Source organism: Aquarana catesbeiana, linkage group LG04 (assembly GCF_042186555.1).
Source record: "Aquarana catesbeiana isolate 2022-GZ linkage group LG04, ASM4218655v1, whole genome shotgun sequence".
NCBI lineage: Eukaryota > Metazoa > Chordata > Amphibia > Anura > Ranidae > Aquarana > Aquarana catesbeiana.
The window spans coordinates 118,020,102-118,028,776 of record NC_133327.1 but is presented as its reverse complement, the minus strand read 5'-3'; the positions used below and the strand labels follow the sequence as shown (position 1 = coordinate 118,028,776).

Sequence of the window (8,675 nt, the reverse complement as noted above, 5' to 3'; positions counted from 1 at the left end):
TGAACACTGTGAGGAGGACGCACTACACTAACTTGTAGCTTTAGCTGAACACTGTGCACTACACTAACTTGTAGCTTTAGCTGAATACTGTGAAGAGGTTGCACTACACTAACTTGTAGTTTTAGCTGAACACTGTGAGGAGAACGCACTACACTAACTTGTATCTTTAGCTGAACACTGTGCACTACACTAACTTTTAGCTTTAGCTGAACACTGTGAAGAGGTCGCACTACACTAACTTGTAGCTTTAGCTGAACACTGTGAGGAAGACGCACTACCCTAACTTGTAGCTTTAGCTGAACACTGTGAGGAGGACGCACTACACTAACTTTTAGCTTCAGCTGAACAGTGTGCACTACACTAACTTGTAGCTTTAGCTGAACACTGTTCAGAGGACGCACTACACTAACTTGTAGCTTTAGCTGAACACTGTGCAGAGGTCGCAGTACACTAACTTGTAGCTTTAGCTGAACACTGTGAGGAGGACTCACTACACTAACTTGTAGCTTTAGCTGAACACTGTGAGAAGGACGCACTACACTAACTTGTAGCTTTAGCTGAACACTGTGAGGAGGACGCACTACACTAACTTGTAGCTTTAGCTGAACACTGTGCACTACACTAACTTGTAGCTTTAGCTGACTACTGTGAAGAGGTTGCACTACACTAACTTGTAGCTTTAGCTGAACACTGTGAGGAGAACGCACTACACTAACTTGTAGCTTTAGCTGAACACTGTGCACTACACTAACTTTTAGCTTTAGCTGAACACTGTGAAGAGGTCGCACTACACTAACTTGTAGCTTTAGCTGAACACTGTGAGGAGGAAGCATTACCCTAACTTGTAGCTTTAGCTGAACACTGTGAGGAGGACGCACTACACTAACTTGTAGCTTCAGCTGAACACTGTGCACTACACTAACTTGTAGCTTTAGCTGAACACTGTTCAGAGGACGCACTACACTAACTTGTAGCTTTAGCTGAACACTGTGCAGAGGTCGCACTACACTAACTTGTAGCTTTAGCTGACTACTGTGAAGAGGTTGCACTACACTAACTTGTAGCTTTAGCTGAACACTGTGAGGAGAACGCACTACACTAACTTGTAGCTTTAGCTGAACACTGTGCACTACACTAACTTGTAGCTTTAGCTGAACACTGTTCAGAGGACGCACTACACTAACTTGTAGCTTTAGCTGAACACTGTGAGGAGGACGCACTACACTAACTTGTAACTTTAGCTGAACACTGTGCACTACACTAACTTGTAGCTTTAGCTGAACACTGTTCAGAGGACGCACTACACTAACTTGTAGCTTAAGCTGAACACTGTGCACTACACTAACTTGTAGCTTTAGCTGAACACTGTTCAGAGGACGCACTTCACTAACTTGTAGCTTTTGCTGAACACTGTGCAGAGGTCGCACTACACTAACTTGTAGCTTTAGCTGAACACTGTGAGGAGGACGCACTACACTAACTTGTAGCTTTAGCTGAACACTGTGCACTACACTTACTTGTAGCTTTAGCTGAATACTGTTCAGAGGACACACAACACTAACTTGTAGCTTTAGCTGAACACTGTGAGGAGGATGCAATACACTAACTTGTAGCTTTAGCTGAACACTGTGAGGAGGACGCAATACACTAACTTGTAGCTTTAGGTGAACACTGTGCAGAGGCCGCACTACACTAACTTGTAGCTTTAGCTGAACACTGTGGGGAGGACGCAATACACTAACTTGTAGTTTTAGCTGAACACTGTGCACTACACTAACTTGTAGCTTTAGCTGAACACTGTTCCGAGGATACACTACACTTGTAGCTTTAGCTGAACACTGTGCAGAGGTCGCACTACACTAACTTGTAGCTTTAGCTGAACACTGTGAGGATGCACTACACTAACTTGTAGCTTTAGCTGAACGCTGTGAGGAGGACGCACTACACTAACTTGTAGCTTTAGCTGAACACTGTGCACTACACTAACTTGTAACTTTAGCTGAATACTGTGAAGAGGTTGCACTACACTAACTTGTAGTTTTAGCTGAACACTGTGAGGAGAACGCACTACACTAACTTGTAGCTTTAGCTGAACACTGTGCACTACACTAACTTTTAGCTTTAGCTGAACACTGTGAAGAGGTCGCACTACACTAACTTGTAACTTTAGCTGAATACTGTGAAGAGGTTGCACTACACTAACTTGTAGTTTTAGCTGAACACTGTGAGGAGAACGCACTACACTAACTTGTAGCTTTAGCTGAACACTGTGCACTACACTAACTTTTAGCTTTAGCTGAACACTGTGAAGAGGTCGCACTACACTAACTTGTAGCTTTAGCTGAACACTGTGAGGAGGACGCATTACCCTAACTTGTAGCTTTAGCTGAACACTGTGAGGAGGACGCACTACACTAACTTGTAGCTTCAGCTGAACACTGTGCACTACACTAACTTGTAGTTTTAGCTGAACACTGTTCAGAGGACGCACTACACTAAGTTGTAGCTTTAGCTGAACACTGTGCAGAGGTCGCACTACACTAACTGGTAGCTTTAGCTGAACACTGTGAGGAGGACGCACTGCACTAACTTGTAGCTTTAGCTGAACACTGTGCACTACACTAACTTGTAGCTTTAGCTGAATACTGTGAAGAGGTTGCACTACACTAACTTGTAGCTTTAGCTGAACACTGTGAGGAGAACGCACTACACTAACTTGTAGCTTTAGCTGAACACTGTGCACTACACTAACTTTTAGCTTTAGCTGAACACTGTGAAGAGGTCGCACTACACTAACTTGTAGCTTTAGCTGAACACTGTGAGGAGGACGCATTACCCTAACTTGTAGCTTTAGCTGAACACTGTGAGGAGGACGCACTACACTAACTTGTAGCTTTAGCTGAACACTGTGAGGAGGATGCACTACACTAACTTGTAGCTTTAGCTGAACACTGTGAGGAGGACGCACTACACTAACTTGTAGCTTTAGCTGAACACTGTGCACTACACTAACTTGTAGCTTTAGCTGAATACTGTGAAGAGGTCGCACTACACTAACTTGTAGTTTTAGCTGAACACTGTGAGGAGAACGCACTACATTAACTTGTATCTTTAGCTGAACACTGTGCACTACACTAACTTTTAGCTTTAGCTGAACACTGTGAAGAGGTCGCACTACACTAACTTGTAGCTTTAGCTGAACACTGTGAGGAAGACGCACTACCCTAACTTGTAGCTTTAGCTGAACACTGTGAGGAGGACGCACTACACTAACTTTTAGCTTCAGCTGAACACTGTGCACTACACTAACTTGTAGCTTTAGCTGAACACTGTTCAGAGGACGCACTACACTAACTTGTAGCTTTAGCTGAACACTGTGCAGAGGTCGCAGTACACTAACTTGTAGCTTTAGCTGAACACTGTGAGGAGGACTCACTACACTAACTTGTAGCTTTAGCTGAACACTGTGAGAAGGACGCACTACACTAACTTGTAGCTTTAGCTGAACACTGTGAGGAGGACGCACTACACTAACTTGTAGCTTTAGCTGAACACTGTGCACTACACTAACTTGTAGCTTTAGCTGACTACTGTGAAGAGGTTGCACTACACTAACTTGTAGCTTTAGCTGAACACTGTAAGGAGAACGCACTACACTAACTTGTAGCTTTAGCTGAACACTGTGCACTACACTAACTTTTAGCTTTAGCTGAACACTGTGAAGAGGTCGCACTACACTAACTTGTAGCTTTAGCTGAACACTGTGAGGAGGACGCATTACCCTAACTTGTAGCTTTAGCTGAACACTGTGAGGAGGAAGCACTACACTAACTTGTAGCTTCAGCTGAACACTGTGCACTACACTAACTTGTAGCTTTAGCTGAACACTGTTCAGAGGACGCACTACACTAACTTGTAGCTTTAGCTGAACACTGTGCAGAGGTCGCACTACACTAACTTGTAGCTTTAGCTGACTACTGTGAAGAGGTTGCACTACACTAACTTGTAGCTTTAGCTGAACACTGTGAGGAGAACGCACTACACTAACTTGTAGCTTTAGCTGAACACTGTGCACTACACTAACTTTTAGCTTTAGCTGAACACTGTGAAGAGGTCGCACTACACTAACTTGTAGCTTTAGCTGAACACTGTGAGGAGGACGCATTACCCTAACTTGTAGCTTTAGCTGAACACTGTGAGGAGGACACACTACACTAACTTGTAGCTTCAGCTGAACACTGTGCACTACACTAACTTGTAGCTTTAGCTGAACACTGTTCAGAGGACGCACTACACTAACTTGTAGCTTTAGCTGAACACTGTGCAGAGGTCGCACTACACTAACTTGTAGCTTTAGCTGACTACTGTGAAGAGGTTGCACTACACTAACTTGTAGCTTTAGCTGAACACTGTGAGGAGAACGCACTACACTAACTTGTAGCTTTAGCTGAACACTGTGCACTACACTAACTTGTAGCTTCAGCTGAACACTGTGCACTACACTAACTTGTAGCTTTAGCTGAACACTGTTCAGAGGACGCACTACACTAACTTGTAGCTTTAGCTGAACACTGTGCAGAGGTCGCACTACACTAACTTGTAGCTTTAGCTGAACACTGTGAGGAGGACGCACTACACTAACTTGTAGCTTTAGCTGAACACTGTGAGGAGGCACTACACTAACTTGTAGCTTTAGCTGAACACTGTGAGGAGGAGGCACTACACTAACTTGTAGCTTTAGCTGAACACTGTGCACTACACTAACTTGTAGCTTTAGCTGAACACTGTTCAGAGGACGCAGTACACTAACTTATAGGTTTAGCTGAACACTGTGCAGAGGTTGCACTACACTAACTTGTAGCTTTAGCTGAACACTGTGCAGAGGTCACACTAAACTAACTTGTAGCTTTAGCTGAACACTGTGAGGAGGACGCACTACACTAACTGTAAATAGTCTAGCTACCTGACTGTGGTACTAATAGGATCAGAAGAACACCAGCAATTTTCTTCAGGTAGCTGTACTGTAACAACACAAGCCTGCCTGTCAGTAGGAAGATAATAACAGGAACGGATCTAGCTAAACTGAATACAGTGTGTATATATATATATATATATATATATATATATATAACACCTGGGATGCATATATATACACAATACACTGTAAGTGCAGCTAACTGACTGACTGTCCTGCCTAATCTATCTAGCTTAAATCAAATGACACTGTCTCTCTGTCTCTGTCTCTCAAAAATGTTAATGTCTGGCAGGCAGAGTCATGCTGCACATGTGACCACGCCCACCCATTTGTTAGTAAATGCTTTCTTTGAAGTACATTGATTTATGGGAATTGGAAGTTAAAAAGTTAAATCTCCCGCTAACAAACACTTTAGAATTTTGCTGTGTAGTTTGAGCATTGTCCTCAGTCTTCAATGGTAGGCATGGCTATAAACAGTGCAATCATTGAAGCCAAAGATGATCAACTAAACAATAGAGAAGTGATTATTAAAAAAAAAAAAAAAGCAGCCAATCAATTCCAAAGACACCACAATAAAGTTTTGTGTAGCCTAAGAAGGGTTAAACTTCAGGTGTATATGCATTACTGTATTGTTCTCCTGCTCACTGTATTTGTCAGGAAAGGTCCTACTAACTACTAGAAAATAACTAATGGGTGTGTGCATTATATTTATACAAGGCTTCTTCAATTTAAGTTTTTATTTTCATATTTAACTATAGATTAATGTAAAAAAAAAAAACTTAGATGCATTGGCCGGGAATCGAACCCGGGCCTCCCGCGTGGCAGGCGAGAATTCTACCACTGAACCACCAATGCTCTACAAAACCTCTGTGCTCTATTATCATAGTACAGAGGTATCATGTGGTGTACGCTGTTTAGACTGCAGAGCATACCCACAGGAAATTATGGAAACAAGATTTCCCAATAGCCCGGCTAGCTCAGTCGGTAGAGCATGAGACTCTTAATCTCAGGGTCGTGGGTTCGAGCCCCACGTTGGGCGTAGTTTTTTTTTTTTTTTTTTCATGTGTGTTAGCTGAAGGTGTTTTAATTTGAACAGTTTGTAAATTCTGCTCAAGACCATATGATTTTTTTTTTTTTTTTTTTTTTTTTTTTTACAAGAGAACCATATGAAATTTAAAGAGGTTGTAAACCCTTGTTTTTTTTTTTGTTTTGTTTTTTTTAACCACTTCAATACCAGGCACTTAGACACCTTCCCGCCCAGCCCAATTTTCAGCTTTCAGCGCTGTCGCAATTTGAATGACAATTGCGCGGTCATGCTACACTGTACCCAAACAATTTTTTTATAATTTTGTTCCCACAAATAGAGCTTTATTTTGGCGGTATTTGATCACCTTTGCGGTTTTTTATTTTTTGCGCAACAAATAAAAAAAGACCGAAAATTTTGAAAAAAAACAAGTTTTTCTTTGTTTCTGTTAAAACTTTTTGTAAATAAGTACGTTTTCTTCTTCAATGACGGGCACTGATATGGCTGCACTGACGGGCACTGATACGGCAGCACTGATGGGCACCGATGAGGTGGCACCGATGAGGTGGCACTGACGGGCACTGATGATGGGCACTGATAGGCGGCACTGATGGGCACTGATAGGTGGCACTGATGGGCACTGATAGGTGGCACTGGTATGCGGCACTGATGGGCACTCATAGGTGGCACGGATGGGCACTTATAGGCAGCACTGATGGGCACTCATAGGTGGCATTGATGGGCACTCGTAGGTGGCATTGATGGTTACTTATGGGTGGCACTGATAGTTGGCACAGATGGGCACGGATGGGCACTGATAGATGGGCACTGATGGGCACGGATGGGCACTGACAGGTGGCATGAATGGACACTGATGGGTGGCACTGATTGCATTACTTGTTTGCAGTGATGCCCCTAAGGGTGGCATTGCTGGGCATCACTGCAACATAATTGTGCCAATCAGTGCCCATTTGTGGGCACTGATTGGCACAGATTTGGCACACTGGGCACATGTGGATGGCCATGGGGTACATAACTGGCCATCCACATGTTGCCCCTTCCCTGGTGGTCCTAATGGCGATCCCTGGTGGTCCAGTGTGGTGATCTGCGGGGGGGCTGCGCTGATAAACAATCAGCGCAGACCCCCCCCTGCCAGGAGAGCCGCCGATCGGCTCTCCTCTACTTGCGTCTGTCAGACGCGAGTGAGGAAGAGCCGATCAACGGCTCTTCCTATTGACAGCGTGATCAGCCGTGATTGGACACGGCTGATCACGTGGTAAAGAGCCTCCGCCGGAGGCTTTTTACCAAGATCAGTGTAGCGGTGTGTCAGACTGACACACCGCTCCACCGATCGCCGCGATGCGCGCCCCCGGGGGCGCGCTGCGGCATGTTATCCTGCTGGATGTCATATGACCCTATAGGGCGGGCTATAGGGCGGGCGGGAAGTGGTTAAATAACAAACATTTCATACTTACCTCCACTGTGCAGCTCATTTTGCACAGTGTGGCCCCCGATCATCGTCTTCTGGGGTCCCCCAGCGGCTCCTCCTCGCATCGGTAAACCCCCTAGGAGAAGCGATCTCCCTGGGGGTTACCCTGTGGGCGCGCTCCCGAGTCCATCATTTGCGTCTATAGACACAGAATTACAGACTTGGCCCCACCCCCTTGGTGCCCGCGTCATTGGATTTGATTGACAGCAGCAGGAGCCAATGGCTGCGCTGCTATCAATCTATCAAATCAAGAGCCGAGAACCCTGGGCAGAGAGGTACAGCACGTCCCCGCTGAGGGAACGAAGGGCTCAGGTGAGTAAAACGGGGGCTGGGGGGCTGGTCAGTCTCAGAAGTTTTTTCACCTTCATGCATAGGATGTATTAAGGTGAAAAAACACAAGGGTTTAAAACCCCTTTAAACTGACTTGCATTCACTTTGCAAACCTGAATGTAAAAACGTTTACACTGTAGTAATGAAACAGACTTTTTTTAGTAGCTAAAAAGTAAAATAGAAAAACAGTTACGCAAAACCTAAGCTCACGTTCACACTGGTGTGACCTGTCATGCCATTTGACAGTTCTAAATCGCATGACAAGTCGCAACCCATTGCCTGCAGTGGAATTGTTCTTATGTCACAGCGATTATGAAAAAGGTTCCTGCACTACTTTTTTAAGTCGCAAGCCGCAATGAAATCGGCAGTGCAAACCGCACCAATGTGTGCAATTGAAATAGCGCTGAAGCAGCGCGATTTCAAAGCGGCACCAGTTGAACCACAGCTAAATTGACTTGAGCCTTGGTTCACACTGACCGCGGGAATGAAATTGTGCAAGTTCAGCTGAACTCACACGATTTCATTCCCGCATGTCAGTCCCGACTTCGGGGGCGATTTCAGAGACATCTGTGTGGGTTTCACCGCCACACCAGTCATATTGTCCCTGACCACCACTACACCAGTCATATTGTCCCCGATCACCACTACACCAGTCATATTGTCCCCGATCACCACCACACCAGTCATAGTGTCCCCGATCACCACCACACCAGTCATATTGTCCCCGATCACCACTACACCAGTCATATTGTCCCTGATCACCACTACACCAGTCATATTGTCCCTGATCACCACCACACCAGTCATATTGTCCCTGATCACCACTACACCAGTCATATTGTCCCAGATCACCACCA

At 44.8% G+C, this 8,675-nt stretch overlaps 1 non-coding gene across 1 annotated transcript; it reads left to right on the top strand.

Moving 5' to 3' along the window:
• Positions 1-5,941: 5,941 nt before the first annotated feature.
• TRNAK-CUU (transfer RNA lysine (anticodon CUU)) lies at positions 5,942-6,014 on the top strand. Its single transcript has one exon. It is a non-coding gene; the product is annotated as a tRNA-Lys (tRNA).
• Positions 6,015-8,675: the final 2,661 nt, after the last annotated feature.